Source organism: Mchenga conophoros, linkage group LG9 (assembly GCF_057382185.1).
Source record: "Mchenga conophoros isolate Kocher_MC1m ecotype Shallow Benthic linkage group LG9, M_conophoros_male_GT1.1, whole genome shotgun sequence".
Classification (NCBI taxonomy): Eukaryota; Metazoa; Chordata; class Actinopteri; order Cichliformes; family Cichlidae; genus Mchenga; species Mchenga conophoros.
In genome coordinates this window covers 24,131,035-24,138,208 of record NC_140534.1, presented here as the reverse complement: position 1 = coordinate 24,138,208, position 7,174 = coordinate 24,131,035, and the positions used below count along the sequence as shown (strand labels likewise).

At 52.2% G+C, this 7,174-nt stretch overlaps 1 long non-coding RNA gene across 1 annotated transcript; it reads left to right on the top strand.

The window, feature by feature from the left end:
• The first annotated feature begins 6,259 nt into the window (after nt 1-6,259).
• LOC146567305 (uncharacterized) lies at nt 6,260-6,850 on the top strand. The gene is made up of 2 exons (XR_014893903.1): nt 6,260-6,616; nt 6,707-6,850. It is a non-coding gene; the product is annotated as an uncharacterized LOC146567305 (long non-coding RNA).
• Nucleotides 6,851-7,174: the final 324 nt, after the last annotated feature.

Sequence of the window (7,174 nt, the reverse complement as noted above, 5' to 3'; positions counted from 1 at the left end):
ACCGCGACGTGTTTTTATCGCAGATCCTAAACGGAGAAAGGCGAGCCAGAATTGCATTTACCCCCAAACTTACCATTTAAGGAGGCTGGGAGGCAAAATGAAGACGTTGGCATTATTAAAATCAAATCTGGAAAGGCTCACATGCACTTCCTCCTAATGACGAGGGAGTGCCATGACCAGTCGAGAGGAAGAGAACACCATTTTCTATTCATTTGGCAGCATGCCCAGATCTCATTCAACCAAAAAGTCTTCTCAATCCAAACTTAATCCCAGCCAATTAAAAGATGGCATTGCTTTTCCTCCTCTGTCATTATGCTGATGAGAATGCAGTTCATCAAGACGAAGGTAGCGGTTTGTTTTTCTTTCTTTTCGTTTTGATGGGTCAGAACATGCGGGATGATTTTTACAAGGCTTGAAAAGATTGTAGGATTTGATTATTTGTGTCAAAATAGCCATTACGCTGCCTTGATAAACCCTAATGTGCTGCAATTTAATAAAAAAAGAGGAAAAAAACTCGAAAAGGGATCAATCTCAGAGGAAAATGAATATTTATTGATGTAGAAAAGTATGCTTTGTGTTTTCCCCCGACTCCTAGGGGGAAGGTGTGAAATCTAATAAAGCCATTCTCAGGAGGGGTGGCTTTGATCAGAGAGTCTCTAAACAAGCAGCAAGTCCCATGTGAACATAAGATCTATATGCTCCAACATGTGCTATCTTTAAATCTCAACTTCTGCTTTTGCTAAAACAGAGCTGTTGTATTGGAAACAGCTGAGCTATTTCAATCTCGACCCGAGGCAACATTCTCCTCTCAAAGAAGCGTCAAGATGAACCATATTTTACAAGTATTTTCTGCAAAGTCTGTCGGAAAAAACATATGGCTTGCTCAGGTGAGACTTTTTTTTCAGAAATAATGCTAATTAGCTGGCATATATGTATCTGTATGTTATAGAAATACATTAAACACATTTCAATGTGAAACATAATGCTTCAGTATGGTTTCACATAACGAAAACCTATATTGCAGAGAAGCAGTAGCTCCAAAACAATCTCACTTTGTCATATGCTGTGGGAGTGTCTGGTTGGGCGTGGTCCAGGTTCCTGTCATTTGTCCCTGGGAGTAGAGTTGGCCAGCTCATCACCTGTTGTCAATCTCCGGGGCTCCACCTAGAGGGTTTTTAAGCCAGCACGGCCTGCCACTCCTCGCCAGTTCGTCCTGCTACCATCTGTGGTAAACTCGGCCTCCTCTGAGCTCTGACTCTGTATATCTGGACCTTGGGTTAATATGTTTTTGTTTCCTGTATTCTTCAGATTCTCCACCCATCGCACTCACCAGTAGTGCTGTTTTTGGTCTCCATCCTGTCCTCCCATCTGCTCGGAACCCGAGGATTATATACTCCACTTCTCCTCAGCCTGCCCTTCAGTCTGTATTCTCCATCTCTTCGAAATCTGGACCGGACTCTCCACTCTTGACCCTCTTTGGAATACACCCCTGGCAGCCTTTTCCCCGTTAAATGACTAGGGTCGCCAAGTAAGCCCAAGACTATTCACTGGCACTCCGTACCTTTGTCCCTTACTCGTTTGTTTCCCATTCAGTAACATTTCTCCCCTGTGTTTACAGAAGTTCCCGTTAGAAGTCTCCCCGTGCTCTACGCCGGTTTCTCCACCCACGGATTTCCTTTAGTTTTCTGCGTATGGTTTTTGTTAAACCCAGTTCCGTTCACGTTTTGTTCTTTTCAATAAATTATACACAGTTCTAAGCAAATTGAGTCTGCTCTTGAGTCCACCGCATTCTCGTCTGTGACAGAACGAACTGGCCACTAATGGACTCAGCGGACCCAATTCGCGCCGCCATTAACAAACATGTTAGGACGGCATGAACAGACTTTGACGTCCTTAATGGACCAGTGTAATGCTATCAGTGAAAAACAGGAGGAGTTACTTACCCGGTTGTCAGAAATCAGGGAGCCTAATCCACCCGTTTTTCCTAGTCAGCCGGGACCGTTGCCTGCACCCGCCGTTGCGCGTCCTGAATCGGCTTATCGGGGCATCTCTTCTCCTCCACCGGAGCCTTTTCATGGAGAGCTGGGGCTGTGTGGGGGGTTCCTGTTTCAGTGGTCGTTGTTCGTCAATCGCACGCCGCACGCGTTTCCTAATGAGGCTGCCAAGATTTCCCATTTTGTTGGGTTGCTTAGGGGTAAGGCGCTTGCGTGGGCTGAGGCGTTTTTGTTTTCTCATCCTATTGCCTCGTGTTCCTATGAGGACTTCCTCAAGGAATTCAAGGCTACGTTCGCTCACCCGATATCTGAGGGTACTGCAGCTAAGAGGCTGTTGGGACTCCGCCAGGGAAAACGCAGCGTTGCGGAATATGCGATCGAGTTCCGCACCGCTGCTGTTGAAGCGGGTTGGCCGGATGCTGCGCTGCGGGGTATTTTCCTAGCGTCCCTTTCCGAACAACTGAAGGATCAGCTGGCTGTGCACGACGAGCCGGCCACGTTTGAAGCGCTTGCCTCTCTTGCTCTCAGGATCGATAGTCGACTGAGGGAGAGAGACGCTGAGAGGCGGTCCAAACCCTCTCCGTCTCTGTTTCGACCCGCGGCCGTTTCGGCGTTACCCCCGTCGCTTCCGGTGACATCATCCGTCTGTTCTCGATCTCCTTCCCCTGAGCCTATGCAGATTGGCCGCGCTCGGCTCACTTCTGAGGAGCGGGAGCGGCGTTTCCGAGCCGGAGAGTGCTTCTACTGCGGGGGAAGCGGCCATCGCATCGCTGTTTGCCCAGTCCGGCCAAAAGGCGTGGCCCGCCGGTAAGTCCGGGGTTACGGGTGGGCAGTGTTTTTAAGAGTGATAAACCCCGTTTTTTGCTTTCGGTTTCGTTGATGTCCGGTACTAAGGCTCATTCTCTCCGTGCTCTCGTTGACTCCGGGTCGGAGCAGAATTTGATAGATGCTGCGGTGGCTAAATCGTTCGATTTGCCCCTCATTCCGCTCGAGCCTCCGATCCCGGCCGCCGCTCTGAATAATGAGGTGTTCGCGATGATCACTCACCGGACCGCGCCTGTCAAGTTAGTCACGTCAGGTAATCATCAGGAAGACATAACTCTCTTTGCCACCTCTTCCCTTGACGTGCCAGTGATCCTTGGTTTTCCGTGGTTGCAGAAGCACAATCCGCACATTGACTGGGCAGGGAAGAAAGTAGCGAGTTGGAGTTTGTTTTGTCTCGCCAACTGTTTAAAGTCAGCTCTGCCCTCGGGGGCTTTTGTTTCTCCTCCAGTGGTTGTCTCCCCCCCTGACCTTTCCTCTGTCCCTCCTGAATATCATGATCTACAAGAAGTGTTCAGTAAAGACAGGGCTCTGTCGCTGCCTCCTCATCGGCCCTATGATTGTGCTATTGATCTCCTCCCCGGTGCCCCTCTGCCCTCCAGCCGTCTCTATAACCTGTCCCGTTCGGAGAGGGGGACTATGGAGACATACGTCCGGGATTCGCTGGCGGCCGGTCTCATTCGTCCTTCTTCTTCACCGGTGGCCGCTGGTTTCTTTTTTGTTTCTAAAAAGGATGCGTCGCTCCGGCCGTGCATTGATTATAGGGGCCTTAATGCGATCACGATTAGGAACAGGTATCCCCTGCCTTTGATCAGTTCAGCTTTCGAACCCCTCCACGGGGCCACTGTCTTCTCTAAGTTGGACTTGAGGAATGCATACCACCTTGTCCGCATAAGGGAGGGTGACGAGTGGAAGACTGCTTTTAACACTCCTCTGGGGCATTTTGAATACCTGGTGATGCCGTTTGGCCTCATCAATGCCCCTGCAGTCTTCCAGGCACTGGTGAATGACGTGCTCCGGGATTTTTTGAATGTTTTTGTGTTTGTTTATCTGGACGACATTCTGATTTTTTCTCAGTCCCTTGAGGAACATCGGGTGCATGTCCGGAGTGTGCTGCAGCGACTGTTGGAGAACCGCCTTTATGTGAAGGCCGAGAAGTGTGACTTTCATGTCTCGTCTATCTCGTTTCTGGGCTACTTACTGGCGGAAGGGCAGGTGAAGACGGACCCTGTAAAAGTTAAGGCAGTGGTGGAGTGGCCCGTTCCTGGTTCGCGTAGACAGCTGCAGCAGTTCCTTGGCTTCGCAAATTTCTACAGGCGTTTTGTCAGGGACTACAGTCGGGTGGCTGCGCCTCTCACTCGCCTTACTTCCTCCCGGGTCCCCTTCGTTTGGTCCCCCGAGGCTCACTCGGCCTTTGCCACACTCAAGCGACTTTTCACTTCGGCTCCTGTTTTAGTCCATCCTGACACGAGTAGGCAGTTTGTGGTGGAGGTTGATGCTTCAAGTGTGGGGGTGGGGGCTGTGCTGTCTCAGCGTTCTGGTCCTCGTGGCAAGCTCCAGCCCTGCGCCTATTTTTCTCGACGCCTTTCTCCTGCCGAACAGAACTATGACGTTGGGGATAGGGAGCTCCTGGCCATTAAGTTGGCTTTGGAGGAGTGGCGCCACTGGCTGGAGGGGTCGGAACATCCATTTATCATCTGGACAGATCACAAGAATCTGACTTATCTCAGAACGGCTAAAAGACTGAACTCCCGCCAGGCTCGGTGGTCCCTTTTCTTTGCTCGATTTAACTTTGATATTTCCTATCGCCCTGGTTCCAGGAATCTTAAACCCGATGCTCTGTCTCGCCAGTACTCCTCGGACTCGGACTCCCGGGACCCGGAGCTCATTCTCCCTTCCACCTGCAGGATTGGCTCCCTCACCTGGGATGTGGAGGAGGCTATACGCCAAGGACTACGGGACGACGTTGATCCGGGAACCGGCCCGCCCGGTCGGCGTTTTGTGCCCTCTGCCGCCCGGTCGGCTGTTATCCATTGGATCCATACAGCCCGGTTTACTTGCCATCCGGGAGTGAGTAGGACCACGGCTTTGTTGAAGAGGTATTTCTGGTGGCGTTCTATGGACAAGGATGTGAAGGCTTATGTAGCTGCCTGTTCCGTTTGTGCCCGTAACAAGACCTCTAATCGGCCCCCGTCTGGCTTACTCCGACCGCTGAGTACCCCGCATAGGCCTTGGTCTCATATCGCCTTGGATTTTGTTACCGGCCTCCCAGCCTCTTCGGGGAAGACGGTGGTTCTGTCCATAGTTGATCGGTTTTCCAAGGCGGCTCACTTCGTGGCCCTGGACAAGCTGCCGACGGCTGCAGAGACCACCCAGCTCCTTACAGACCATGTGTTCCGTCTTCATGGCATACCCTCGGAGATTGTGTCTGACAGGGGGCCTCAGTTTGTCTCCCGAGTGTGGAAGGCCTTCTGTACGGCCCTGGGTGCCAAGGTCAACTTGAGTTCTGGTTTCCATCCGCAGACCAATGGCCAGACTGAGCGTTTGAACCAGGAGTTGGAATCCGCTCTTCGCTGCGTCTCGTCACTGAACCCGACGGCCTGGTCGTCTCAGTTGCCTTGGGTGGAGTATGCCCATAATTCTCTCACGTCTTCGGCGACGGGTTTGTCGCCCTTTGAGGCCTCGCTGGGATATCAGCCACCGTTGTTCCCAGAGGATGGGGCGGATTTGGCTGTTCCTTCGGTCCAGCATCACCTTCAACGCTGCCGGCGGGTGTGGCGGAGGGTCCGGCGGGCTCTCCTTGCAACTGTCGACCGGCAACGGGATTATGCGGATCGTCGCCGCTCTGTCGCTCCGGCGTATCGGCCTGGACAACGGGTGTGGCTTTGTGCTAAGGACATTCCCTTGCGGTCGCTTTCTCGAAAGTTGGCTCCCCGCTATGTTGGCCCCTATGAGATCACTGCTGTCGTCGGCCCCTCGGCGGTCCGTCTCAGGCTCCCGGCTTCCTGGCGTGTCCATCCGACGTTTCACGTCTCTCAGGTCAAGCCGGTCCGTAGCAGTCCTCTGTGTCCACCGCCTGTTCCCCCGCCTCCCGCCCGGCTCGTGGACGGTCATCTGGCCTATTCGGTCCGGCGGATCGTTGACGTGCGCCGCCGTGGTCGTGGTGTCCAGTACCTGGTGGACTGGGAGGGGTATGGGCCTGAGGAGCGTTCTTGGGTTCCCCGGTCGCTCGTTCTGGACCCGTCTCTGATCGCTGCGTTTCGTTCCTCCCCTCGCAGGGCCCGGTCTGGGGGGTCGCCGGGTGGCGGCCCTTGAGGGGGAGGTACTGTCATATGCTGTGGGAGTGTCTGGTTGGGCGTGGTCCAGGTTCCTGTCATTTGTCCCTGGGAGTAGAGTTGGCCAGCTCATCACCGGTTGTCAATCTCCGGGGCTCCACCTAGAGGGTTTTTAAGCCAGCACGGCCTGCCACTCCTCGCCAGTTCGTCCTGCTACCATCTGTGGTAAACTCGGCCTCCTCTGAGCTCTGACTCTGTATATCTGGACCTTGGGTTAATATGTTTTTGTTTCCTGTATTCTTCAGATTCTCCACCCATCGCACTCACCAGTAGTGCTGTTTTTGGTCTCCATCCTGTCCTCCCATCTGCTCGGAACCCGAGGATTATATACTCCACTTCTCCTCAGCCTGCCCTTCAGTCTGTATTCTCCATCTCTTCGAAATCTGGACCGGACTCTCCACTCTTGACCCTCTTTGGAATACACCCCTGGCAGCCTTTTCCCCGTTAAATGACTAGGGTCGCCAAGTAAGCCCAAGACTATTCACTGGCACTCCGTACCTTTGTCCCTTACTCGTTTGTTTCCCATTCAGTAACATTTCTCCCCTGTGTTTACAGAAGTTCCCGTTAGAAGTCTCCCCGTGCTCTACGCCGTTTTCTCCGCCCACGGATTTCCTTTAGTTTTCTGCGTATGGTTTTTGTTAAACCCAGTTCCGTTCACGTTTTGTTCTTTTCAATAAATTATACACAGTTCTAAGCAAATTGAGTCTGCTCTTGAGTCCACCGCATTCTCGTCCGTGACACACTTCTGTTCTCTCATCACCTTATTTGACAAGACTGTGTGCTAATCATATAAACAGGAAAAGAAGTATTTGTAGGACAGTTCAGGGTTAAAATGGCACACAGGAATAAAAAAAAAAATGTGTTGAAAGATGATCTGTGATGCAGCAGAAGTGGAGCGATATGCTGATCTTGTGATGGAGAGTGGGCAGTGCTGGCTGTTGCTCCATGCAGAGTCAGGGTGTGACTTACTGTGGCTCCTCTCACACTCCAGAAGGTCACACAGGGAGTGGCTTGCACACGTAC